Source organism: Sus scrofa, chromosome 15, assembly GCF_054392235.1.
Source record: "Sus scrofa isolate SSC_HxYL_T2T_F1_AM1 chromosome 15, Sscrofa_HxYL_maternal_Yorkshire_Landrace_v2.0, whole genome shotgun sequence".
Taxonomy (NCBI): Eukaryota; Metazoa; Chordata; class Mammalia; order Artiodactyla; family Suidae; genus Sus; species Sus scrofa.
Window position 1 is genome coordinate 53,648,983 of NC_139397.1, and position 27,273 is coordinate 53,676,255.

General features: G+C 37.0%; 1 protein-coding gene across 4 annotated transcripts in view; it reads left to right on the forward strand.

The window, feature by feature from the left end:
* The window catches only part of NEIL3 (nei like DNA glycosylase 3), a 383,724-nt gene that overhangs the window by 236,809 nt on the left and 119,642 nt on the right, over nucleotides 1-27,273 (forward strand). Inside the window, exon 2 of one of the 4 annotated variants that reach the window (XM_084999925.1) lies at nucleotides 16,653-17,387. The exons of the other annotated variants lie outside the window; for them this stretch is intronic. The gene's annotated coding sequence lies outside the window, so the exon portion shown is untranslated. The remainder of the gene's footprint in view (nucleotides 1-16,652; nucleotides 17,388-27,273) is intronic. 4 annotated transcript variants of the gene reach the window in all.

The following is a 27,273-nucleotide window of genomic DNA, read 5'->3' on the forward strand; positions in this document are numbered from 1 at the left end:
AGCTTGTTCAATGCCTTGCTATACTTCATGACAAAAGAAAAGCTTTGAGACACTACTCAATCTCTATTAGTGAGTTGGTTAATATGCGTTAAAAGTAAAGCTAGTTATTTTAATGACAGTTTTTAATGGTAGATTGTGTTCCTTCTCCACTTGTCATTCTGTGAAACGAATTGCATTTCATAAATGGGGTCGAGTTTTCATGAACCAGCAGATGGACACTGAGTAAAACCTGCAATGAGGCCAGGGAACACATGACGTGATGCATCTTTTTGAGCCTGTATAGAAGACCCTTTGCTAACATTCAGCCTAAGTGGAATGCTTGGTCTAGATTCCAATGATTTAGAATAAACATTTTAAGAAAAGCTTGGATAAAAGGCTTCATTTTCCAAGTTTAACAACAATGTTAGCAAAACAGCATCAACTTGTATAAAAATCTCTGAAGAAAGGGTTTTTTAAAAATCTATGTAATACTCCATTTTGAGAAGATCAATATAAAGTAAATATTGCTTGAGGTACTCAAATGTCACATATCCAATAAACCACACTGTTTGCATTGCTTTCAAAATGTGTTTATTTTAAACATAATATCTTGTCATTCCATAGTGCATTTATGCTGCACATATGACAAAAATGAATTTTCTTGGATTATAAGCATTTAAATCTCTGGTGACAGAAAACAGCAATGGTTGCCTTTGCCTGAGGTTGAAGTGGGAAAATTATTTGGGGAAGCCCCAGGGAATATAATTGGAGTAATGGAAATATCCTGTATCTCAATTGTTGTCCTGGTTACTAAGGCGTGTATAAATTTGTCAAAACTCACCAGAATTTACACTTAAAATAGGTACATTTTATTGTATGTAAATTATACTCCAATAAAGTTGACTCGTGATAAATAAAATGTACAAAGTATCAGAATTTAAGAATGATAAAATATTAAATTTCTTCAAATGGAAACAAGGTCTAGAGATGAAGAATGATTGGTCAAAACAAAGAAAAGTAACTACAATTTATTGAGCACTTACTAGGTGCATTCTGCTAAGCCTTTGAATGCATTATTTTATGTTTTTAAATTAATCTACAGGGTATTACCATTAATCCCACTTTACGGGCGAGAAACTAGGACCTAGACAGTTTATGCTGCTAGACACCATGCCTGTTATTATACCCAGTAAAGCAGCAATGCTAGGCCCTGACTGTAGCCCTGCATGACTCTAAACTACTGTCATATTTTACCATAATTTTCATGATATTTCTTAAGGAACAAGAATAGAACCATTGAGAGAAGAATCGTAGAAGGATTTTATATTTAGAAATAATAATGTGCAATTGAGAAACTAGATTACATTCCACATACTTTCAGTATTGCTTAAGCATGGCTGAGAGTTTGGAATCCTTTGCTAAACATTTGTGCTCTGTCTCAGCTGACACAAACAAATGAGAAAACACAATACAAAGAAGTGTTGCAGTACAAATTCCAGACCTCAGGGTTTCAAAGGAAAGTGATTTAGCAAAAACCCCTGAAAACTGCCCACAAGAGAAGAGAAGGCAGTAGCTGAATGGTTTCCAGGCCACAGATGCTCACTCTTGTTTAGGGGCATCAATCTGAACCACAGGGAAGCTGGTCTTCTTCAGTAACTCACCCCTAATTGATCTAGAGTTATCTAGTGGAGGCGGTGTGGGGTCATGAACTGATCTAAACCCAAAAATCTGCATTCCTTTGTTAACCCTGAAACCATCCCAATTTCCTCAAATTCCTTCGGATCAGTGGCAAATTATCTAGAACAAAGTTTGAAGTTGTTTGGAATAAGCCTGAATCTAAAAATACCTGCTTGCTAACTTTTATCTAACTTCTAGTATTTTGTTACTATTCAAAAGACAGGAAAAATAGATATAACTTTTTTTCCTCCAATTCTATTGCCATGTTCTAAATATGAAGCCTTCATAATTAATTAGTTAATTATCTCATGGAGGAAATAATGCTAGACTCTATTTAAGGATCGAGTCATCTTCCATGAAGAACATATATTTATCTGTTATAAATTTAAGTATCGCAAATTGAGTTTTAACAAAAGAATTTAGGCCTCTGTTATAAGACGAACACTTGTTGATAAAAATAGTAAAACTAGAGTGCTTTACGGGTTTTTTTTTTTTTTTCCTATTTCTACTGGGAAAAATCACTGCCTGTTCAGAAAAATTCTGGCTGATATTAAAATGAAAAAAACAAACCCACTAATTTTAGAACAGATTTAGTATATTTGGATCCAGCATTGGCTATGAAGAAATTTCTTCTTTCAGATCTTTTAACACTGAAGCACCCAGTGGCTCAGACCTTGGTCTCTTTCTTTGCCTGTACTCACTCCATGGTGACATCATTTCTTCTCCAGCCTTTAAGCATCATTCATAGGTTGACCTTTCCCACATTCGTCATCCTCTCATGTAACCTTGCTGAATTGTGTAGCCTCCCCGTCATTTAACCTCTGCACTGGCATCTTCAAATAAACATGACCTCACCAGCTCCACCCCAGCACACATTCACCCTCTGACTTGATTGCAACTCCATCTTTCAGTCAAGCCGGCTAAAACCTTGGAGTTCTCTTTAACTCCTCACTTTCTTTCAAATTCCCATCCAGGGCATCAGCAGAACCTGTTGGCTATGCCTTCAAAATACATTCAGAATCCAGCATTTTTCCCCATCTCTACTGCTACATCCTGATTCAAGAGACCATCTTCTCTTGCCTGAATTCAGAAGCCTTCTTTCTAGTCTCCTTGCTTCCACCCATGTCTCCCTAAAGCCTTTTATGCACACAGCAGCACTGTGATCCACTGAAAGCAAAAGTAAGATGCTGTCACTCTTATACAGAAACCATTTGAAGGCTCTCCCAGCTCCATCACCACCAAAACCAAAGTAATGACTGGTCAGAAATGCCTACGTTGTCTGACTTGCTCTAGCTGTTTCTTTTGGGAGGAAAATCCTTTATCTGGGTATCCAAATAGTTAATACCATCACTTGCTTCAATTCTCCCCCAAATGTAACCTATTCAATAACGTCTAAACTTATTATTTATTAAAATTGCAGACCACAGTCCCTCGGCACACCTTATCCTGCTCCATGTTTTTTTCTCTACTACGCATTTCTTTCTAAAACACTACATAATGTATTATATTTGTTGTTTATTACTGGTTTTCCCACACTAGAAGGTAAACTGCACAAGAGCAGGACTTTTTATTTGTTTCTTTTTTTACTGAAGTATAGTTAATTTACCATGTTGTGTTAGTTTCAAGTATACAGCAAAGTGATTCAATTATACTGTATATATATGTGTGTATATGTATATATATATATATACATATACACACATACATATATATATGCTTTTCCAGACTCTTTTCCATTGTAGGTTATCATGAGATACTAAATATAGTTCCCCATATTACACATTAGGTCCTTGTTATCTGTTTTATATATAGTAGGGTGTATATGTTAATCCCCAGCTACTAATTTATCTCTCTTTTCCCCCATCCCCCACTATCCCCTTTGGTAACCATGTCTTCTGTCTGTTTCTGTTTTGTAAATAAGTTAATTTGTATCAATTTTTTAAGATTCCACATATAAGTGATACTATATGATAGTTGTCTTTCTCTGCCTGACTTAATATGATAGTCTCTAGTGCATCCATGTTGCTGCAGATGGCATTACTTCATTCTTTTTTATGACAAACTTTACATTTTATATATATAATGTATATATATGTATGTACTATATATATATATATATATATACATACATACACAAACACATATATACACACACACATATCACACCTTTTGATGCTGAAGTGTTTAGATAGAGGTTACCACTTTTAAGCCAGTTTTGGAAAAGCAAATTGAGGAGAACATACAATGTGGGAAACCAGTATTGTGAAGAGGTCTGTGCAATGAAACAGTCAGGGTGTCATTGCAGAGTAAATCCATCTGCCCTGGTTTTCAGTACCCTTCCTGGACCAGTGCAGAATTGACAGGTGTGGACCAGATGAAGCCAGTCTAAGTCAGAGACAGTGGAAAATATGGATTGTTGATTATAGCAGAGAATGGTTCTTTTGGTGAGCTTCCGCTTTATATCCACTCCTGTTGCCTATGCTCTGTTACTAAGCTTGATAACCCATACATCTTACCACTATCTTTTAGAAATTTATTTCTTTTTTTCATTTTTTTCTTTTTTTTCTTTTCAGGGCTGCACCTGAGGCATATGGAAGTTCCCATACCAGGGCTCAAATCAGATTTGCAGCTGCGGGCCTACACCACAGCTGCAGCAACACTGGATCCTTAACCCCCTGAGCAAGGCCAGGGATTGAACCCACATCCTCATGGATACTCTTCAGGTTTGTTACCAATGAGCCACAGGAACTCCTCTTTTAGAGTTTTAAAACTCCACCAAATGAATAAGTAACCTCATCCTTGCTCTTTTCTGACTTTTAATCATAAAAGTCACCTAAAATAGGGAATACTGTATTCCCGCTTTAAAAGAATCGTTAGTAAGAAATTGATATAAACATTTTAAAAAATCTTCCCATTGAGAAAGAAAAGCAAAGCTGTAGGTTTCCATTTCAGATTCTGAATATCTATTTCTTACTGACTTTGCATACTATCAGATCACCACATCTAAGACATGACAGTGCTATTTAAGAAAGTATTGTGGCTCATATAAGCTGGATGAATTAAAGTACCATGTTATCACTGTGGTAAATTAGATAAGATCTTTTTTTTTTTTTTTTTCATATCTCAAGCTAGAAGTAGTCAAATTCTTCTGTGAATTCCAGAGAACATTGTGTAATCCCAGATACCATGAGTATGTTCCAAAGCCAAGAGCAAATGGTGTCTGGAATTAGGGTCCTGCCAGTTTTACACATCTTGAAGTAATATAGCTCTTAGTAACGTAGAGAGATTAGCTGTCATAATATTCAAGTGGCAATTGGCTACACAAAGGAATGTTATTTTCACACATCCGCCGATTCCTTCCTTAGCGTCTTGCCCTTATATATACTGAACATTCTGTCAATACATTTTCCTATTTTTTCGACATTTATCCTAAGTTAGAAACACATATCTTTGAATATAATAGTATCCATGGTTTTGTTTCATTATGTTTAAGAGTTTTTGTTCCAAGGGTGCAAAGAAATATGAAGCAAAAATTATTAAGGCAAAGGAATATAAATTAAAAGATTAAGATAGAACTAATATTGAGGGAAGCATAATATGTGACACCCTGGAGCCCAATGCTGTAAAAGCCATGAGGGAACCCTCACCTTGGCATGAGCTTTTCTGGAAGCCAATGAGAATATGAAAGTATAATACAAATATCTCTCTAGTATTTATAAGTACTTATAGGATAAATATCTATTAAGTGGTTATAAGATACAAATGAGTTGTCATTCAGGTTAGGCCCAGCCATTCCCAGTACTGAGGGAAGCACAAGGGACAGTTTTCCCTTGTGGCTTCACAGACAGGACACTTTTTAACAATCTCCCCACAAGGACCACATTCATCTGAGAACTAATCCCAGCCTGGGCCCATTCCAATTTCTCCTTCATTCCTCAGGCAGGAAAAAAAAAAAAAAGAAACAACAAAAAACTTTAACACTAAAGTCTGATGATGTTGCCCTGATGCTTAAATTCCTTAATAGGCTTTCCATTGCTTTTGGCAAAAAATCGAAATCCTTATGGTCACATTTAAGGTCCTTGGTGTTCTGGGCCTGTCTGCCTCTCTAACCTGCATCTCAGTTGAATCCTTCAGTAAAGTCATGTTCCTTTTTTGGGTGGGACTTCATAGACCCAGATATCTTTGTTCCAAGACGGTCATCTCTGTTCTTCACTCTACATTTATTCATGTGATGACCTAATTAATGTCTGTCTCTACACTGGAAGTTTCAGGAAGCTGGGTCCCTCTTTTGGTTAGTTTCCCTGGGCCAATCACATTTCTGTCTCAGTAAAAATGTGAATTTCAGTGGTTGGATGGATAAATGAATGAATTAGCACACAAGGAGTGAGTGTTTTGTCCTTCAATGATGTTGTAAGTTAAGGGTAATTTTTAATACTGATAGGAAAGTATGAAATACATATCTATCAGGCAGTCTTCCAAAACTATTTTTTAAGTTTTATTAAAGTATAGCTATTTTGCAAGGTTGTGATAATTTCTGCTGTACAAAAAAGTGACCCGGTCAAACATATACTTTCAGATTCTTTTCCCACATAGTTTATCACAGAATACTGGGTAGAGTTCCCTGTGCTATACAGCAGGTCCCCTTTTGCCAATCATTCCATATACACCAATTCCAATCCTCCAGTCCATCCCTCCCACCCCCCCTTTCTCTTTTAGTAAGCATAAGTTTTTCAAAGTCTATGAGTTTGTTTTTGTTCTACAAATAAGTTCATTTGTATCCTTTTTAAAAGATTACACATATAGATGATTTATTATGTTTGTTTTTCACTGTCTTACTGACTTCACTTAGTATGATAGTTTCTAGGTCCATCCATGTTGCTGCAAATTGCATTATTTCATTATTTTTATGGCTGAATAATATTCCATTGTATATATGTACCACATCTTATTTATCCATTCCCCTGTTGAAGGACATTTAGGTTGCTTCCATGCATCTTTGAATTTAGAATATAATTTCAAGTATATTTTAAATGTATCAACATAAGATATTATAATTTTTAATGTGTGTTAAATATCAAATTTCAGGCTCTGACAATCATCTGACCTAGGTGATTATCTGTGATTCTAGATTGACTCACTGAGAAATATCTCTATGTAGTTCATCACAAGATACTAGGTAGAGTATGTAAAACCACTTTGACTTAAATGTCCCATCTGCATTATGAGGGGTGGGGATCAAGCTTATCTGGAGAGGATTATAAGAGATGATATTTCCAAAGTGGTGCTCATTATTTCAGAGGACACCATGTAAAGGGTGGTGATAAGTAGTAATTACATATATGACAGAGGTCCACTTCTGGTGATATTGATGCAGTGACTTTTAGAAGTAGTATTTTATCAGGTGAATTAATCTCAACTTGTGTTAACAGCGGTATCTACTTAGTGGCCTAAGGACAAATTTAACTTGAACTTACCAAAAAATTTATAGTTCCATGTTGGTTTCAACCTCAAAGTGCCTTTTTCTGGAAAGCTTATCAACTTTTCTTAACTGTTTATGAATTAGTATTATAAGAAAAAAATGTGGACATTTGTAACATTTACCAGTCTTGGTGGCTTGAGAAAAGTCCAAAAACAGTTGAAATAATTTCCAGTTAAAAAGCTAAGGAAAGGCTGAAAAAAAAAAAAAAAAGAAGAAGAAGAAGGAGGAGGACAAGGTACTTCATGCACTGCACACAGTAGGGATTGGATGAAAGAACTCTTGAGTTTGTTGATCATGTTTGTGCTGTTTGCCCATGAGACATTGTAGAGAAGTTGAACATGTCCTAGCAGTTGCAGCACAAGTGTTATGTTCCAGGTCCTCAATTGCTTAGTAAGGCAATGCCAAATTAACTGACATCAAAAGGAGAAAGGGGAGTTCCCGTCGTAGCTCAGCAGAAATGAATCTGACCAGTATCCATGAGGACTCAGGTTCAATCCCTGGCCTTGCTTAGTGGGTTGAGGATCTGGTGTTGGCGTGAACTGTGCTGTAGGTGGCAGATAGACATGCCTCAGATCCCGTGTTGCTGTGGCTGTGGCATAGGCCAGCAGCTATAACTTTCTCCAATTTGACCGCTAACCTGGGAACCTCCATATGCCTCGGGTGCGGCCCTGGAGAGGGAAAAAAATAAATTAATTAATTAACAAAGGGAGAAAAGCATCTGGAAACTGTGTTGTTCTAGGTTATCAGGGTTTCCACATGATCCTGTAAAGCAAAAGGAACACTTACTTTACATGACTTTAACCTTTCTGATGATAAGTGAAGTATGGAGAAGGAATACAAATAAAAGACAAAAGTAGAAGGCAATAGGAAAACCATCAAGATGAACCTGACTTTTGCCAAAGCTAAAAAAGGAAACACACTTCCAGTGTTCTTTTGGTCCTTTTGTTTACAAACTGCAGGGTTCTTGTCTTCATTGCCTTCCTGCTCCCTCTCTGTACTTTTGCAGCCTGACTCTTGTCAGTGTTCCTGGGAACTGGGATGGAGTTCCCTGGACTGCTGATGGTGAATGCGGAAGGAGAGTTCAGATGTGCCTGCAGTGCTCCTGCTCTTCATCTCTGTAGTCTGTGGGAAGAAACTGGGACTTCTCCCTACTTGCAGGTTTGGCCGTTGCTATTTTCTGGATGATAGCAGAAGGCACAAGTCTCCTGTGTCAGTGACAAAAGACAAAAAACTCTAGCAAAAGCTTTAGCCAGTGATGGTTCTCAGGCCCCCTGATTCCACAAGGATGATGCAAAGGCCTCTTCATGGAGCCTGTGCACCCAGTGAGTTGTGATACAGGATGGGAATGCGGAGCTTGGGGGCTTGCTGCTTTCACAGTAAGAGCAGCAGGCCTACTCTGTGTCTGGGGGAGACCATATCATATCCCAAATTTGTACTCTACAAAGACAATGCTGGGGCTGGCCCAGGTGAAGGGGATCCAGGACCCTGCATTCCTTCCACTTACTCACTTCAGGAAACATTTAACCACTCCGTGCCTCAGTTTCCCCATCAATAACTGGGACAATAATAAAGCCACTTCATAGGATTAAATGAGTTAATACACATTGCCTTTAGAACAATCCCTGACACATGGTAAGTGCTGTTTCTGTCTTAGTTTGTGTTTTAACTCGCCATTTACCTTTTGGGCAATTTCATATTTTTTCATTCAAATTAATCAGGATTTTATGGGACAATTAAGCCCTAACACCCCATGACCCATATTGTCAGCAGTAACTTAACTTTTCTCCTCTGCATCTAGAATGGTACTAGCTGTGTGCCTTCCTGGGAAGAATTGAGAAAATACTGATGGGTTGTTTTTGATGCTCTGTAGTTCAGCTTTGGAATTCCAGTTTAAAAAGTTAATTATTTGGAGTTCCCATCGTGGCTCAGCAGTAATGAACCCAACTAGTATCCATGAGGATAGCCTTGCTTGGTGGGTTAAGGATACAGCATTGCCGTGAGCTGTTGGGTAGGTCACAGACGTGACTTGGATCCTGCAATGTGGTGGCTGTGTTATGGGTAGCTGCTGTAGCTCTGATAAGACCTCTAGCCTGGGAACTTCAATATGCTGCACATGCAGCCCCCACCCCCACCCCAAGAAAAGGTAATTATATTTGCTGTCAAGGAGCAGAGCAGTTCATGCTTGTCTGGCCAGGGGCCACCCAGTTCAGGCAACAGCCTGGTGCCGTTTGCCTCAGCCTTTGCCTTGTTCACCTGTGTGTAATCAGAGCCTTGTACCAAGTCTGACACCAGCAGACACAGCAGAAGGATGTATTTATTCAGAGAAGGGTGTATCCAGGACCATGACTGAGAGTTTATCCCCGCTTCCCCAACCTGATCTTTTTCTTAGACTTGACTCATTAGTGTATGAATGATTTTAAAGGACAGCTCTTTTATCTCTTTTGCTGGGTTCTGTAAAAGGAAAATAGAGAACTTGGGAAATTCTCTGAGGATCAGTACTTTCCCTAAGATAAAATTTTTGTAATGCCCTTAGCTAATTTTTGCAATATGGATGACTTAAGATAGTTTATACATATCTGTGAGATCATGGAAAATATATTCCAGGTGCATTGCTTTCTGATGATAAAGATTAGAAATCTAGGAAAACAGTTGACAGATTCTAGATGATTTCCTTATAATATCATCTATCTCAAACAAGCTTTCAGGAAGTCCTGGATCACATTCAGCTCAGATTTGAATGTTCTGACATGAGATCCACATGCTTTAAATATCAGGCTGTCAGAAAGCAGAATTCCATTCCGCTGTGCAGCTTTTGGCACTTGACAAATTACTGGTCTCGGGAGCTATCACACTTCCATCTGAAGTTGGCCACAGGCTATCTGAAAATAGTTTAAAATGTTTTCTCAGAAAGGATGTCTTTTAAAGATATTTGAACACTGATAAATCCCAGTTCAGACCCCAGAATTCTGATTCACATAAAGAATAATTGATTTCATCTTGAAAAATTTTAGGACATTTTATTCATCAACAACAATTATTATAGATTATGTGTCTAAGTTCCTAAGCAATCAATACAAAAAATTTAGAGAGCATTTCTGAGCTCAGGGCTGAGTTAGTGGGATATGGGAAGTTCAGGTCTGTTTAATCTGCCTTCAAGGAACTTAACTCTGAGTCTTCACCCCAGATCCTCCTGTATCTACTCCTGCAAGCATCTGGCTAGAAAATCTACCCCTTCCAAAAGGGGATTTACTTTAGCTGAAGATCACTTTCTTTAAGGAAAAAAAAAAGGCAAACTAATTACATGTTTCAAAAAAACCAACTGTTACCCATTGCAATTATTTTGGAATTTTACTGGATTCCTACTTAATTGTAAACCCAAGCTATCCTTCTCCATTACATTTCTGAAATCAGTTATAATAATTATATGATCTTTTCCTCAGGTGAATTTTAATTCTCTAAGTCTTTATGAAATCCAGAACCGTTTTGGCTTTCTTGTCATCTTTTAAACTCATGTACATTACAAACTAAAACTGCACTGCTATAAAAGTGAACCTAACTTTCTCCTACCTCAGAGTGCCTCCTGACCTATAGCAGTGTGTGTATTTTGATTTCTGCTGCAGATCCGCTGCATACAGAGTTATCTGGTTTTTGTTTTTAATTTCCATGAGCCACCGAAATGAAATGTGTTCCCAAAAGTGCTCATGATTTTGCATTACAGGAAGAGAAACTGGACTAATTAACTGTTGTTCACACAGGGCTTCTTTATATTTATTTATTTATTTATCTTTTTAGGTCCACACCCACGGCATATGGAGGTTCCCAGGCTGGGGGTCAAATCAGAGCTGTAGCTGCTGACCTACCCCACAGCCACAGCAATGCCAGATCTGAACTATGTCTGCAACCTACACCATACCTCACAGCAACACTGGATCCTTCACCCACTGAGCAAGGCCAGGGATCGAACTTATATCCTCATGGATACTAGTCAGATTCATTTCCACTGAGCCATGATTGGAGTTCCAGGGCTTCTTTAAAAGACAGTGTTTCTATAGTTCCTGTTGTGGCTTAGTGGTGATGAACACAACTAGTATCCATGAGGATGCATCTTCGATTCCTTGTCTTGCTCAGCGGGCAGGGGATCTGGCATTGCCATGAGCTATGATATGGGTCACAGACACAGTTCAGATCCTGCATTGCTGTGGCCGTGGCATAGTCTGGCTGCTGCAGCTCCAATTCGACCCTTAGCCTGGGAACTTCCATTTGCCACATGTGTGGCCCTAAAAAGAAAAAATAAAATAGAATAAAATAAAAGGCAGTGTAATTTTCTAAATGCTATAGTTAGAAACTCTACTGCAGGGTCCTCACTGTATGGGGCAAATTGAAAGCCTTGTCCACAACCAACTGTGGTCATTCCTGCTGTCGCTACCACGTCACTGATGGGGAGGATAAGGAGGATAATACACAGTGTTACATTAACTGTTGCTAAAGTTTCCCAAAGGTTCCTTTTTATGCATATCTTCACCTTCAACTATCAAATATGGAGAAGACACTCTGCATTGCACTCCCTTATCTGCCCTTCTTTTCTATAGAATAATAAAAATTTGAGCAAGGTAAAATTTGGAGATTATTTATTCCATCATCATTCACATGAAGAAATTTAAACTAACAAATGTTATAACTTGTTCAAAATTAAAACTAGAAATGACTTCTATGCATTAAATGCATTTGTTAAAATTGAGAATTACTATATGATCCAGTAATCCCAGTCCTGGGTATCTATCTGGAGAAAACCATAATTCGAAAAGATACATGCACCCCAGTGTTCATTGCAGCACTATTTACCACAGCCAAAACATGGAAGCAACCTAAATGTCCATCAACAGATGAATGGATAAAGATGTGGCATATATATATATATATATATATATATATATATATATATATATATATATAGTGGAATATTACTGGGTCATAAAAAGGACATAATAATGCCATTTGCAGCAACATGGATTGACCTAGATATTATCATACTAAGTGAAGTAAATCAGACAGGGAAAGACAAATATTATATATAACTTATATGTGAAATCTAAAATATGACACAAATGAACTTATCTATGGAACAGAATCAAATTCTCAAACACAGAGAACAGACTTGTGGTTGCCAAGGAGTTAGGGAGGGATGGATTGGGAGTTTGACATTAGCAGATGCAAACTAGTATATATAGGACGTATAAGCAACAAAATCCTACTGTATAGCACAGGGAACTCTATTCAGTATCTCGTAATAAACCATAATTGAAAAGAATATGAAAAAGAATATATATATACACACACATATATACATACAAATATAAAATATTATATCTGAATCACATTGCTGTAGAGCAGAAATTAACATACTGAAAATCAACTCTACTTATAAATAAATTTAAAAAAATTTTTAAAGAGTATGAAGTGCATTCACCAGTTTGTTTTTCCTAATATTTAAACATAGTGAATTTCAAAGTACATTTCCTTGGCACATGTATATGTACATATATATACATATATCTATATATATGTATATATATGTACATATATATATATATGTAAACTCCCTAGAATTTACTAATTGAGTTGGATTGACATAAATTTATTCTTTCTTTCCTTCTTTCTTTCCTTCTTGCACAATGAGCTGTGAGAATGTTCCAGGCACTGCATTTGTCACTAGAAATTTTCCAAAGGAATGAGAAATAATTTTTGCCCTCTAAAAGATCAGGCAGATATCCAGTGCACTAAGGTTTTCTGCCTTAAAAGGTAAAGTTGCAATTAATATTCTCTCATCCAGAAATTTTATATGTTCTTTGGTTTAAAAGGAAATTACACATCAAGTTAGGTACTTTTCTTTTGCTATATATGGCACTTATTTTTTACTGCAAAAAATATTAATGTGAAGGTAGAAAAGTAATGGCAAACTCTTTTTATGGCTGACTCTGCAGAGCGTTACATCACAATTTGATTAATACACCTAGTTAACATTGAAGTGTCTTAAGAGAAATATTTTTCTTGTTTACAGCCCACATTTCTTCCTTCCCCCAAGCTTAATTTAATGCAAAAACTCCCACTGATATAATTGTTAATGCTTGAGTATTTTTGTTTCTGTTCACAAAGCATGAGATACATTTTTATGTGCTGTGTACTATATGTGTTGAAGCAGCAATAACATTTTTCATAGCCTTGCAAAAATAAAACTAAACTAGTGTGGTGATTTCAACAGCAAAAATGCTACGTTTAATTAATAACAAAGAACTACTCTTCCAAAGATTAAGTGAAGATTTTATTTAAGTCCAGCTCAGCAAAGAAAATTGGGTTCTTAATTGTTATTTGGTATCTGTCATATAGATTCTTAATGACTTCATTTTATTATCTGGAAGCAAAATTTTACTAAAAGTAATTTTCTGATTGACTTGCATTCTATGACATATGAATTATTAAAAATAAAGTTTAATTAATCAGACTTCATAGTATGTAACCAGGACTGTGCATATTCCAGTCTCTAGCAGCAATGAGTGTGTGAAAAGATGGTTCCTGAAAACTGTTTTATACAGGGTATCTGGATTCAGTTTGTCTTTTGTATGTATGGGAAGTACACTACTTCAAGAAAAATAAAGGATTTCTTTTTGTAATGAAAACGGAAAGTTAGCCTGTTTGAAGTTTTTTGACAGACTCAAATTTATAAATTAACATAATTGCCAATGAAAGTTTCATTTTTTGTGAAAGAGTTGGATGCAGGAAGATAAAGTTGCAGGTTTTATATTCCCAACAAAGAACACTATTATTAATTCATTTAAAAAATTCATACCTGCAATCAACTCATATTAATAATATTTACTAAGCACCTACTCTATGTAAAGTTTTTTTTCCTGTCTTCAGATTTCCTAAAATGTGTTCGTGTAAGATTATATGAAGCTACTTAGACAACATTCTTGCCTTTAAATACTAGTGCTGTGATTATACAAAACAGAGACATAAAAACATTTAAACGTAAAAAAATAATAAATATGGGAACTGGCAGTTTGGGGGATTTTTTTTAAAAGATAGCAGATTTGGGAGTTCCTGTTTTGGCACAGCAGAAACTGAATCTGACTAGGAACCATGAGGTTGTGGGTTCAATCCCTGGCTTTGCTCAGTGGGTTAAGGATCCAGCATAGCCATGAGCTGTGGTGCAGGTCCCAGACATGGATCGGATCTGGCGTTGCTGTGGCTGTGCTGTAGGCCGGTGGCTACAGCTCCAATTAGACCCCTAGCCTGGGAACCTCCAAATGCTGCAGGTGTGGCCCAAAAAAAACAAAAAAACAAAAAAACAAAACAACAAAAAAAGAGCAGTTTAATATTTAACATTTGAAAATTCACTAGAATTTGTTTTGTGGATCAATATTACATATGTGGGTTTTAATTTTAGAAAAATTTTAAGTGGGAAAAGGTCTTTACCTAATTTGCTTCTCCATGGAACCAGCATGTTCTCACTAATACATTAACATCATTCATTAATCTAGCCATCTGCATGGAGATGGCCAGCAGGTTGTAGTTTTCGTTTTATTTCTTCAAAGAGACAGCAACAGTCAGGAAGAAATAGTTTATTGGTGTAATATGTAAACAAATGTAATATTCATTTAAGAATACACACACACAGGCACACACGCAGTACTCATTCCATACGTCTCTTTAGGGGGATAAAACTATCATTTTGAGTACTTGAGTACTCATCATGATCTGGATACTGTCTTGGGTGTTTTACATATGGCATTTTGCTTTTTCTTCACAAGTATAGGATACAATAAATAGTTATCCTCACTAGACCAAAAAATAATGCAAGATGTATGTGTTTAGAAACAGACTTATGAGGAGTTCCCACTGTGGTTCAGTGGGTTAAGAACCCATCATAATGTCCCTGAGGATGCAGGTTCGATCCCTGGCCTTGCTCAGTGGGTTAAGGATCCAGTATTGCCATAAGCTGTGGTGTAGATCAGCGATGTGGCTCAGATCTGCTCTTGCCATGGCTATGACGAAGGCCTGCAGCTGCACCCCCAATTTGATCCCTAGCCCAAGATCCCATATGCCAAAGATTTGGCTGTAGAAAAAAAAAAAAAGAGAGAGAAAGAAAGAAATAGAGTCATGTCTACAAATGGTTCAGATATGTGTGTGTTTGTGTGTGCGTATAGATTAATTGTGAGGGTACAAGTGTTTGTTATAACAGTATCAACTTTTCAACAGTTTGATGTTTTTCACAATAAAGATTTGGAGAAAAAAATGACAGATGTGAACACTGCCTGATTCCTATTGCCTTTCTTTCCCACCAACAATGTATGAAAGTTCACGCTCGTCAATATAATGGAAAGTGAAAGATATCTCATTGTGGCTGTGATTGTACATCCCCACGCACAATGCATTTAAGCACATATTTATGTTGCTTGGAAATTTGGGGAAATAAACTAGAATAGTCAGTCACTTTTGAGGACAATTTGTCCGTTATATATTAAAATTTCAAATTTTCATATGACTGAGCAATTCCACCTCTCTGTATTTATTCAAGAAATAAATTAATTCACATCTACAAAGAGGTATGACTCTCAATGCTCACGTAGTATTGTTTGCAATAGAGGAAAATGGGAGCCACAATTATGTCCATCAATAATGGCATGGCAGGAGTTACCATTGTGGCTCATCAGAAACTAATCTTACTGGTATCCATGAGGATGCAGGTTCGATCCCTGGCCTCATTCAGTGGGTTAAGGATCCAGCATTTCCATAAGCTGTGGTGTATGTCACATACATGGCTTGGGTCTGGTGTTGCTATGGCTGTGGCCTAGGCCAGTGGCTACAGCTCTGACTTGACCCCTAGCCTGGAAAACTCCACATGCTTTAGATGCAGCCCTAAAAAGATAAAAAGACAAAAAAAGTGGCATGGCAAAATAGAAACACCTGTATTGTGAGTTCATATGTATAAGCATGTTCTGTAATTGTGGTGAAGACTGAGAGCTGATGAAAAAATGTGCTAAATATTCCATATTTTAAATAAAGTCTAAGCAGGTGAAGCCAACCATCTCTCTTCAGGGCTCCTGAAGAAGGGTCAGAAGTTGCCCTAATGCCTTTTCTGCTCGGGCCACGCCTCCTCTCCATCCCACTTTAGGGGTATCCCTAAATAGATATCTATGTAGATATATATAGATATGTATATGATGTCTCATCAAAGGTATATAATTTCCTTTATCAGGAGTACAGTGTTTCCATCATAAGCTTTCCTTCATCAGGGTGATGAGAAGACAGGGATTCCAGGAGAATCACTTCTAAAGATAGAACATGCTTGTAAGGAGAGAGAACTGGAATTTTGTTCTCTAGATGGAAATTCTTTAGTTAGAAAATGTCTTAAACTACCCCTAAACTCTGAAGAAAGGAGAGGAGATTTGCAGAGAAGCAGTTGGTGAGAAGACTGGCAAGGACTTAGGAGGCCTGAACAGTGCCCTTGAATTCCCAGGTCCTGAGGGATCCAGAGATGTGTGCACAGGCGTGATGCCTGGAGCTGGCAATGATGCAGATTGGGAGTGAGATGTGGCCAGGACAGGCACAGCATGGAAGGGAGAGAGGCAGTCTCAGCAGAGGAATGCTTGTGAATGGTGCCAGCAGGATGAGTAGAAATGGCAAGCAAACCTCACACTCGGACAGACATCAGCACCTGAAAGAGGTGCGCGGAAGTAAAACCTCACATGAGCGCAACCTCCAGCACGATGTCCATGCACAAAGCTTATAAAGCACAGCTGCTCACCCATAAGAGAACTGCAGCTTCTGCCAGTTAAGTAAAGAGGTGTTTTCCATTTTCCCGTTTTCTTCTCCCTCTCAAAAACACAAGAGGAGCTAGTATGGAGTAAAGGTGGAAAAACTGAGCTAAATCAAACCATAATGTCTACAAGCTTGAGATCTTAGGAAGGCTGTATTAGTGCGGTCAGATGACTCTCCTGACTGTCTCTCAATTTTATATCTCACAATGACTTTAGACCAGTAAACTCGACTGGCTTCATACCAAACTACATCACTTGCAAAGATGCCACATAAACCACGAGGACCTGAAGATACCCAGGCCCAGGCCCTCCATCTCACCACCCCATCTTCAAGTCATGAAAGTAAAAGTCGTCCATCTCAAAAGAGGATACACTGCTTTTGTGGCGTCCCATAGATTTTGAGCCGTTGTGCCTTCATTATCGTTTGTCTTGAGGTATTTTTTAATTTCCTTCTTGATTTCCTCACTGACCCATTGGTTTTTTAGCAGCATGTTGTTAATAAAAAAAAGTAGGAGTTCCCGTCGTGGCGCAGTGGTTAGCGAATCCGACTAGGAACCATGAGGTTGCGGGTTCGATCCCTGCCCTTGCTCAGTGGGTTGAAGATCTGGCGGTGCCTTGAGCTGTGGTGTAGGTTGCAGACGTGGCTCGGATCTCACGTTGCTGTGGCTCTGGCGTAGGCCGGGCGGCTACAGCTCCTATTCGACCCCTAGCTTGGGAAACTCCATATGCCGTGGGAGCGGCCCAATAAATGGCAAAAAGACAAAAATAAAAAATAAAAATAAATAAAAAATAAAGTATACATGAAAAGCTGGAAAAAAAAAAGAGGATACAAAGTATAATTGCCTACTGTATTTAATTCCAAACGAATTTAACATTTCTGATTTTTCTGTTGCAATAATTTTTGTTTTGGAAAATTGGCAGCAACATGAATAAGAAACCTCTGAACTGGGAGCAAGAAATGTTGGCTTTTAATTCTAGTTCTACAGTTTGGAGAAAAACAGTCATTTAACCTGTTTGGTCCCATAATCCTTATCTTCATAAAGATTAAGATTTATCTAGATAAGTTATTCTTGAGTTTTTTAAGTCAGGAACTACAGTGGAAATCATGTGAGCCTTTCTAATTACATCCTGAGAAAGCTATGGACATTCACACAACAATTATGCTCAGACATATGAACTGAAAACTTTGTATGATATTTGAACAGGTTATGGACTCTCTGAAGTGATCAGATTAAGAGCCCTTAAACAATCTATATTTTTCTCATCTCCAACTCTTCATGAAATTTATAACTTTTGAATCAGAAGTTTTTCTTAAAGAAAAAAAAGTTTTCCATATAATGTAGGAAATGAGTAATAAATCTTTGAACAAAAGTATATGGTTAGCCCGAATCTTTAGTTGTGAGGTTTCTGTGGCTTAAGAATTATTGTAAAATAAAATTTGTTTCCAATGCTCTTTTATATCAGAAGTTGGTGAACTTTTTGTATAGATCATAAATATTTCAAGTTTTCTAGGCCAAATAATCTTTGCTGCAGCCACTCAACTCTGCCATTGTAGCATGAAAACAGCCAGGTACAATATATAAACAAGTGAATTGTGGTTCTTTTCCAGTAAAATTTAATTTATAAAAACAAGCAGTGGGTGAGGACTGGACCATAGATTACTGGCCTGTTTTTTTGAGGTATAATAACATTAATAGTCTAATTAATTTTTGTTCTAATATTGAGAAATAACAATAGCTGCAGTCTAAATTCCTTATTTGTACTGTACAAGTGTATAGTTTGGGGGAAAATAGTAGCCAAAAAGAATATCTTTTAATATATCCTACCTTTTATATATGTTAGAGCTACAGATTCTAAGAATTTAATGATTTAATTCATCTAAAATTGCATCCAATTTTCTTTTATGCTTTGCTTCATGAGTGGTATGTCAGAATAGTCCTTTTTTGCAAGGCATTACTATCAATTTGGTTCATCTAAATTCATAATTTAAAAAATAATAACTAGGTAGTAACTGCAAATGTTACAGATGCACTAGTAGTTATGGGATTTGTTGTATTGCTTAGGCCTTTAAAAGTGGGAAGGAGACTTTCAACAGCTCAGAGAAGATAGTAATCATTCAAGTAACTTTTCTATGTTTGAAGTATTTTCCTTGACTAAAGAAGGGATGATAAATGGAATCAATATTTTAAATACACAGCATTGAAAATCCTGCCAAATGTTACTGTAATGTCATTGGAGCTGAGCATCAGTCCAAGTTATTCATTCTGTTTCTGTGCCTTATTTTTAATAAAGTAGTTTAGCCACACATCTCTCCATTGAGTACACAAGTTCAATTTTTCATAATTCTGTCCTTAAGAAACATTGCATTCTTTTAAGAGTAAAGATTAATTACAACATAAATTAGATTGTTTCAGTTCAAGAGACTTCACAGATTTAACACTCCATTCTGGTCCATGAAAAATCCAAGATTCATTTCTTGAAGTTAAAAAGTTGATGTCCTTTTTCTATAGTACTTTTACAATGTCAATTAATTATTTTTATCTCCTACTTATCCTGAGATAAATATTTTTAATGCTAATTGAAGCTCAACTCTAGTTAACTGCCAAGGAAAACTTAAGCCTTAAACCTTCATTTTCTTATATACAGTTTTTTGTAGTAGCAGTTTAAATAATGTCTTATGTAAAGTGTCTTGGAAGAAGAAATACCCTTGGTCTGTAGAAATTTTATACTTGATATTATTTTTCCAGATCTCACAAATCTGCTAAGTACTTTTTACTGACTTTTTTCCTCTTTTCTCCCTTCAAGAATTTGAACTGTACTTTCTCTAGGATCTTTCCCCAAAACCCTAAACTTTGTGATAAATCATCTCTTTTCCCGTTACTTTCAAGTCGTAATTTTTTTTTCTACAATTTGCACCTCTATTGCTCTCTACAATATTGGTTAGGAATAGAAAGTAAATAAACCCCAATACAATTACTAGAGAATTTTATTGGCCTCCAATCATTTCACTTTTTTTTTAGTACATCTTTTTTTTTTCTATTACTCAAATGAATTTATCACATCTGTAGTTGTATAATGATCATAACAATCTGATTTCACAGGATTTCCATCCCACAGCCCAAGCTCATTTCACTTTTCTGTTCTCTTTTGTAAACCATTCTAATATTTCTTCCTCACTTTCAGGTTTAGCTAACTTACCATTTTTTATTCCTCCAATCTGTGAGAAAGGTCATTACTAGGTTTCTGAGATTATCACTTTTCTCTATCTTCTATTAAAAAGACCTTCTGACTGACTTCTTGGTATTTGATTGGTCTGTCTGTTTCAAGTTTATGTTGCCTCACATTTGTCTTTATCCCAGTGGAACACCTTATATCTAGACAGCCAAGGTAGTAGTCAGAGGCTATGCCCTCACACATTTCAGTGCAAAAATAATGAACCACTATGCTATACACTTGACACCTAACACAATATTGTAATGCAACAATACTGCAATAAGAAAATGATTTGACCCCTGCATTGTCATCACAGTGGAATAGAAGATTAAACATCTCTTTTTTCTAGTCTTCTATTCTTTCAGTTCTTCTATTGATTGTGCAAAAGAGTGGACCCAGCAGCTCATCCCACAAATTTCATTCCACTTCAACCTCCTTCTTTTAAAAGAGCTTCTCTTTTAAAAAACAGAAAGAGAGTTACCATTGTGGTACAACAGAAACAAATCCAACCAGTATCCATAAGGATTCAGGTTCGCTCCCTGGCCTTGCCCAGTGGTCAGGGAGTGCCCAGTATTACCATGAGCTATGATGTAGGTTGTGGACATGGCTAAGATCCTGTGTTGCTGTGGCGGTGGTGTAGGCCAGCAGCTGTAACTCCAATTCAACCCGTAGGCTGAGGAGAGCTTCCACACACCTCGAGTGTGCCCTCCCCCCCAAAAAAGGAAGAGAATGCATATCTGCGTGCCCGTATATATATCAGGTGATTCCATACACAATCTAATTTTATATTTCCATATTATATTCCCCATTTTACAGATGATAATGTCGAAGCTAAGGTGTTATTTTCCCAAAGTCATAAATATAGTTAGTGGCTCATGATTTAAGCCCTTATAGGTCTGCTTTTAAAATACCAGTTTCTAATATGTATCCGTCTCCTTAAAGAGGAAGCTATTGCCTTGACCCTATTATAACCATTTTGGATAAAGACTTAAATAGCTTTATTATAAAGTTTGGGGACTTCTAAGTGAACATTGCTAATATATTACCTTTTACAGTGTTTCCTGACTTATTGTACTTGCCTAAGTAGGAGAGGGTAAGAAATACATTTGTGATACTGAACAAAATTACAAATGAAGCAGTATTTTTGTTCATTAACTTTGTGATTTTATTTTGGGATGCAAAAGCTGAAAAGAACATTCTAGGAAAAGGGATGTAAAAGGTTTTATCTACTGAAATCCTAATATGCACTGTATAAGATGCAAGGCATTTTCTCATGTGTATTGGTATTTATTCTTTCTATAACCACCCTTATGAATGTTGTCAGTGGACACTCAGTCAAGCTTTTTCTAAGACTTGGAAATAAGGAAAACTGCATTACCCCTGACAAGTAAAGTATGAGACCAGCACATAAAGGATGACAGTAGAACTATTCACCATCATCTGCCAGGCCCCTAAGACTAAACTAACGCCGAGAGGACATATGAATTGGCACGAGAGTTGGGCAGAACCGGAGACTACAGTAATAACTTCTACTTAATGAGCAGGGACCCTGGGCCAAGCAGTGTGCTAAGCATTTTTCAGTCTTTTTCCAGCACTCTGAGAAAGGTGCAGTGTGGAATTTGCTCCTAGTCTGTATGACACTGGCGCCTGTGCTGCTGGAATTACAGTTCCCACCACCAGCTGTGGGGAGAAGATACCCACTGCAGCCATAAGGAGTCCTGGTGAATTTTTGCCCCTCTACCTTTTTTTGTTGGCTACCCAATATCAATCTCTGTTTCTACACTTGGGCCATTCATAGTGTGTGTCTTAGTAGGGGACCTGGCCAAGCTGAGGTACTCCCAGGCCTACTGTGCAAAGTTAAGGAAGCAGAGTAGCAGGAGCAGTAGGGACATTGTTCTGGGCACAGGGAAGCCACAAGCCCATGAGTTTTAAGGAACCTCAGTGTCGGGGATGTCGGGGATGCACTACTAGCCCCGTGACCAGTGCCCATGGAAGCCTTGGACAGCACAGCGTGGCTCCCTCGAGTGGCTTCCACACGGCCTCACTTCATTCCTGCTTATCATCTGATCCTGGCTCCTGTAACCTTCCTATGACCCTGAGAGTTAACCCACAACCTTTCCAACAGTCCTTATCCTTCTGTCATAACAGTGACCAACACGAGCATCATTGTCAACAGAACTCCAGGAATCCCTGTGGGAATGGTTGAAAGGAGCTATCACTGCCTCGCCCACTAAAAAAACTTAGTCTTTTAATTCACTCTCTTTGTTCTTCTCACCAAGGCAACTTTTGATCATGATTTGGTTTTGATCCATTGAGAAACACTGAACTAGTCGTGCTAACAGGAGGATTCCATTTGCCAGCCTGGTTCTCATCGATCTCTGTCTGGGCTTTTTGACAGGGTTGGAGTTTGGCTAATGTGAATCTGCTTTTGAAGGCTATATTCACGCTAATGTGCTAATATTGCATCTGCCAAGGGCCAGAACAAAAGGATTTTGGTAAATTCACCAAATGTCCACCAATATAGCCTCTTTGGGGAAAAAAAAATGCCCATTTCCCAGCATTGCTATTAGCTCAGCCTTGCCTTTCTCCAAACTTTTCCACCATGAAGATGAATACAAACAAATTAGTGTAGAAAAAAACATCTGGCAATATAACTGTCAAAAAATAAAAATTGAAAGTTTCATAATTCATAATTTGCACATGACCCAAGTGTTAGAAACTTACCAAATTGTTAACAATATCAGAAAATTCCAATTTTTAGGAGTTCCCGTTGTGGCACAGTGGGATAAGAATCCCACTGCAGTGGCTTGGGTTGCTGCTGAGGTATGAGTTCAGTCCCTGGCCTGGCACAGTGGGTTAAAGGATTTGGCATAACCACAGCTTCAGCGTAGGTTATAGCTGTAGCTCAGATGCAATCCCTGGCCTGAGAATTTCCATATGCCATGGGTGTGGTCATTAAAAAAAAATGAGGGAAGTTCAGATGGAGAGGTAAGATCCAAATTTCATCTGAAGGTATGGGGAGCCACAGAAAACTATAAATCATGTCTGAGTGTCCATGGTTAGGACTAGAGAGGATTCCTTTAGTAAATTACAAGGCAAGAATGATCTGAAGGGAGATTTGGGAGGCAGAATTTAGCTGAAGTTTTTCAAAGAGCCACAAATAAAGAAAGGAACTTCAGCTCACATGAATGGATAAAGGAGCTAATCCATGGCAAATACTCTAGCTAAGATTTTATCAGTTCCTAGAAATATGTAAATTAATTAATAAACCTAAGGATGAGGGGACAGCTACAATGGGAATTGTGCATCAGAAAACACTGGAGATGAGGGACCAGCTTGGAACTGTGGACCCAAACTACAGGCAATGGGTGTTAAGCAAAAGGGGAAGAAAATGGGTTTTGTAGTGTCCATCAATCTTAATCACAGTGTTTGTAAAATGTGAGACTGTTTCATACCATGTATAGTACCAATGACTTCCAGTGCCTCAAACCAATCTTAAAAACATGTGTTAAAATCCCCCAATCAGAAAAAAAAGCCCTTTGACATGGGCAATGGCATTATTTTCAAGATATGACACCAAAGATGCAAGCAACAAAAGTGAAAACAAAAAAGTGAGACTACATCAAACTAAAAAGCTTCAGCACACCAGAGGAATCAATCAACAAAATGAAAAGGCAACCTACAGAACAGGAGAAAATTTTGTAAACCACATATATGAAAATTTTGTAAACCGCATATTGGTTACTATCCAAAAAAAAAAAAAAAAAAAAGGAGTTCACACAACTCAATAACAAAAAAAATGCAAATAATCCTGTTTAAAAATAGACAAGGACCTGAACAGACATTTTCCCAAAGAAGATCTTCAAATGGCCAAGAGGTACATGGAAAGGTGCTCAGCATTACTGAGTACCAGGGAAATGCAAATCAAAACCACAATGAGCCCTCATCTCATACCTGTCAGAATGGTATGAGGTGACATACCATTGGTACCTACCTGTCATCAAAAAGACAAAAGATAAGTGATGTAGAGAAAAGGGAACTCTTACATAATGTTCTTGAGAATGTAAACCAGTAAAATCACTGTGGAAAACAGAATGGAATTTCCTCAAAAAATTAAAAATAGAACTACCATATGATCCAACAATCTCACTTCTGGTTATATATATGAAAGAAACAAAATCTGTTTCAAAGAGATAGCTCCACCCTCCTAATCATAACAGCATATACAATAGCCAAGACATGGAAATTACCTAAGTGATCCATCACCATTAATGATAAATAGATAAAGAAAAGGTGGCATATGTACAATGAAATATTATTTAGACATAAAAAACAAACATTGCCATGAATGGTTGAGGGTCTTATGCTAAGTGAAATAAGTTAGACAGAGAAACATAAATATTGTATGATCTCACTTAAAAAATGCCCTCATAGAACAGAGAGTAGCTTGGGGGGGGGGGGGGAGTAGTAGGGGAGGGCATAGGCTCAACGTCCTCAAAGGGTACAAACTTTCAATTATAAGATAAATGAGTTCTGAGGATTCAATGTACAGCATGTTGACTATAATTACCAATATTGCATTGTATGTTTGAAAGCTGCTAAGGAGTTCCTGTCGTGGCTTAGTGGTTAACGAACCCGACTAGCATCCATGAGGACTCAGGTTCAATCCCTGGCCTCGCTCAGTGGGTTAAGGATCTGGCATTGCTGTAAGCCGTGGTGTAGACTGGCGGTTACAGCTTTGAATGGACCCCTAGCCTGGGAACCTCCATGTGCCACGGGTACAGCCCTAAACGACAAATAAATAAATAAAAGGAAGTTGCCAAGACGGTAGATCTTACCCCAGCAACACAAAAATTAGCTGTGTTAGGTGCTGGATGTTAACGAAACTTATTGTAAACATCATTTAGCAATATATACATATATCAAATCATTGTTTTACACCTTAAATGTACACAATTCTATGTGTCAATTATATCTCAATAACACAGGGGAAAAAATGAATTACAATAACAAAATAAACAAATAAGATCCCCCAAAATTTTTGTTCAAATTTACTGAAAATGTGTGATATTTTGACTCCTTCTGTTTAAATAGTCTTGAAGTGTGAGGTACATTAAATAATATCAATTTATTTAATCTTTGAGTACGAATTCTCAGGTCCCCAAGTTAGATTTCATGCATTCAGCTGTCAAGCTGTAAATTCTAATTTAAAACCATTTATTATAGCTTTTCTTTTGTTCCTGTTAAAAAGATATCAGGAATTTCATTTGTTGACTAAATTGCTGCTGAGAAATTGTTTTTTTACCCATCTCAGAATAAAACAAAAACAAAAACAAAAAACTCTTAGGTTCAGCCCAAGGCTTATCTTGTCTGTTTTGTTTTGTTGTTTAAAACAGTCTACCACCAACAACCCAATATTTTATACTGTGCTTTTAAAAATGTATGAGAATGTACTCAGATAGTATTGTCACAAGTCTCGAGACATCATCCATCTTTAAGAATCATTTCCCTAAATCTGCACCAGTGTTCTCAGGTCATTGTAAAACATACCTTTTCAGATTCCCAGCATCTTAAAAGCTTCCAAAGAGTTTACCTTTGAAAGTTTTTAAAAATGGTTTATTGATCTAAAGTGGCTCTTGAGAAGGTCTAATTTATATTTCCCATTTATGACCGCATTGTCTGTAGTAATCCATATTCTTCTGTTTGACAACTTTATTTTCTACCATACTTAGTATTTTCACTTATTCCATCTTTTCAGACATGTTCCATCAAAGCTAAAAACCAATAAAATGAAATAAAACAAAACAAAAAGGGAAAGAGAGACACATTGTACACAAAAGTATAATTATTTCTTTTATTCTAAAATCTCAATAGCTACTATCTGACAGTGAGTTTGGCTTCAGATAAAGAACTGACCTGAGTTGAATAAGTTATTTTATTTTAAGAAAGTCAACAAATGAAAACTAATTGTACTCCATTACTCCTAGGAAATAAAGAGCCATAATCAAGCTACAACTTAGTGTCAGTGGATTCCACCCCAAGAGTAATGTTAACTTATATAGTTTTATTTCTCAATGTTTCAATTACTTTATATATATTATACATGAATTTGAAAATTTATGTACATTCTTATGTCACTTAAGCAAAAAATAATGTGACAGTAGGTAATACCTCTGGAGTTAACTAATCCATCCACATAAATTAGATAAAGCTAGCAATTGGTGACAACACAGATCTTGCAATACAATAATAAATATGACTTCAATATTAATTATATTTCTTTTCCAGACCATTTTGTTAGACATTCACTAAGATAGGATGCTGTTCTAGAATCTCTCTCTAATGGTCTGATGCATTGAATACCATTAAGAACTTTAAGAGATGTCTTTTACCTCTGAAATGAAACACACATAATATACTCATGAAATGTATGAAATATAAAGTCCAAGGAAAAGCATTAAAATATTGATTACTGACAGAAAGTTTTATGCCTTTCTCTATATCTTTAACATATCACAATTTGCATTTATTTTGTTTCTTTTTTTGTAGTGGTTGGTTGTCTTTCCTTTCGTTTGACTATTAGTTCCATGAGATCACACTGATTTTGCTACCTGTCATGGCTCAGAGTATCACCTGGTAGCTGGCACAGACCTTTTGAATGAATGATTAAAATGATCCAATGTTTGTCAGACATGTTTCTAATGGATCAGTGTGAATCCAGCCCATTAGAACTTCAGCTACCTTTGGGCTATACCAAGAAAGAAAAAGTGTGAGAGAACAAAGATTGAGGTTTATTCTTTTCCCATGCTGCACAGCTGTATGGTTTCTTTATGCTGTTCCCAGACTTCCTCTCAAGCAGCAGTTATTTTCTCTACTTATCCCACACACCCCAGAAACAAGTGGAGCTGGAGATGCTGCAACAGTCACTCCATGTTGATCTGAACAATAAAATGAGAAATAATGACTAGATTACAACCAGCCCATGGTCAACTGGTTTGTTTTATGATCAAATTGCATCATTGTGCTAAGAAAATGAATTGTTTATCATTCTAATCCTCTCCCTCAGAATTAGTAGATTTTTAACTGCTGTTATTTAGTAAAATATTA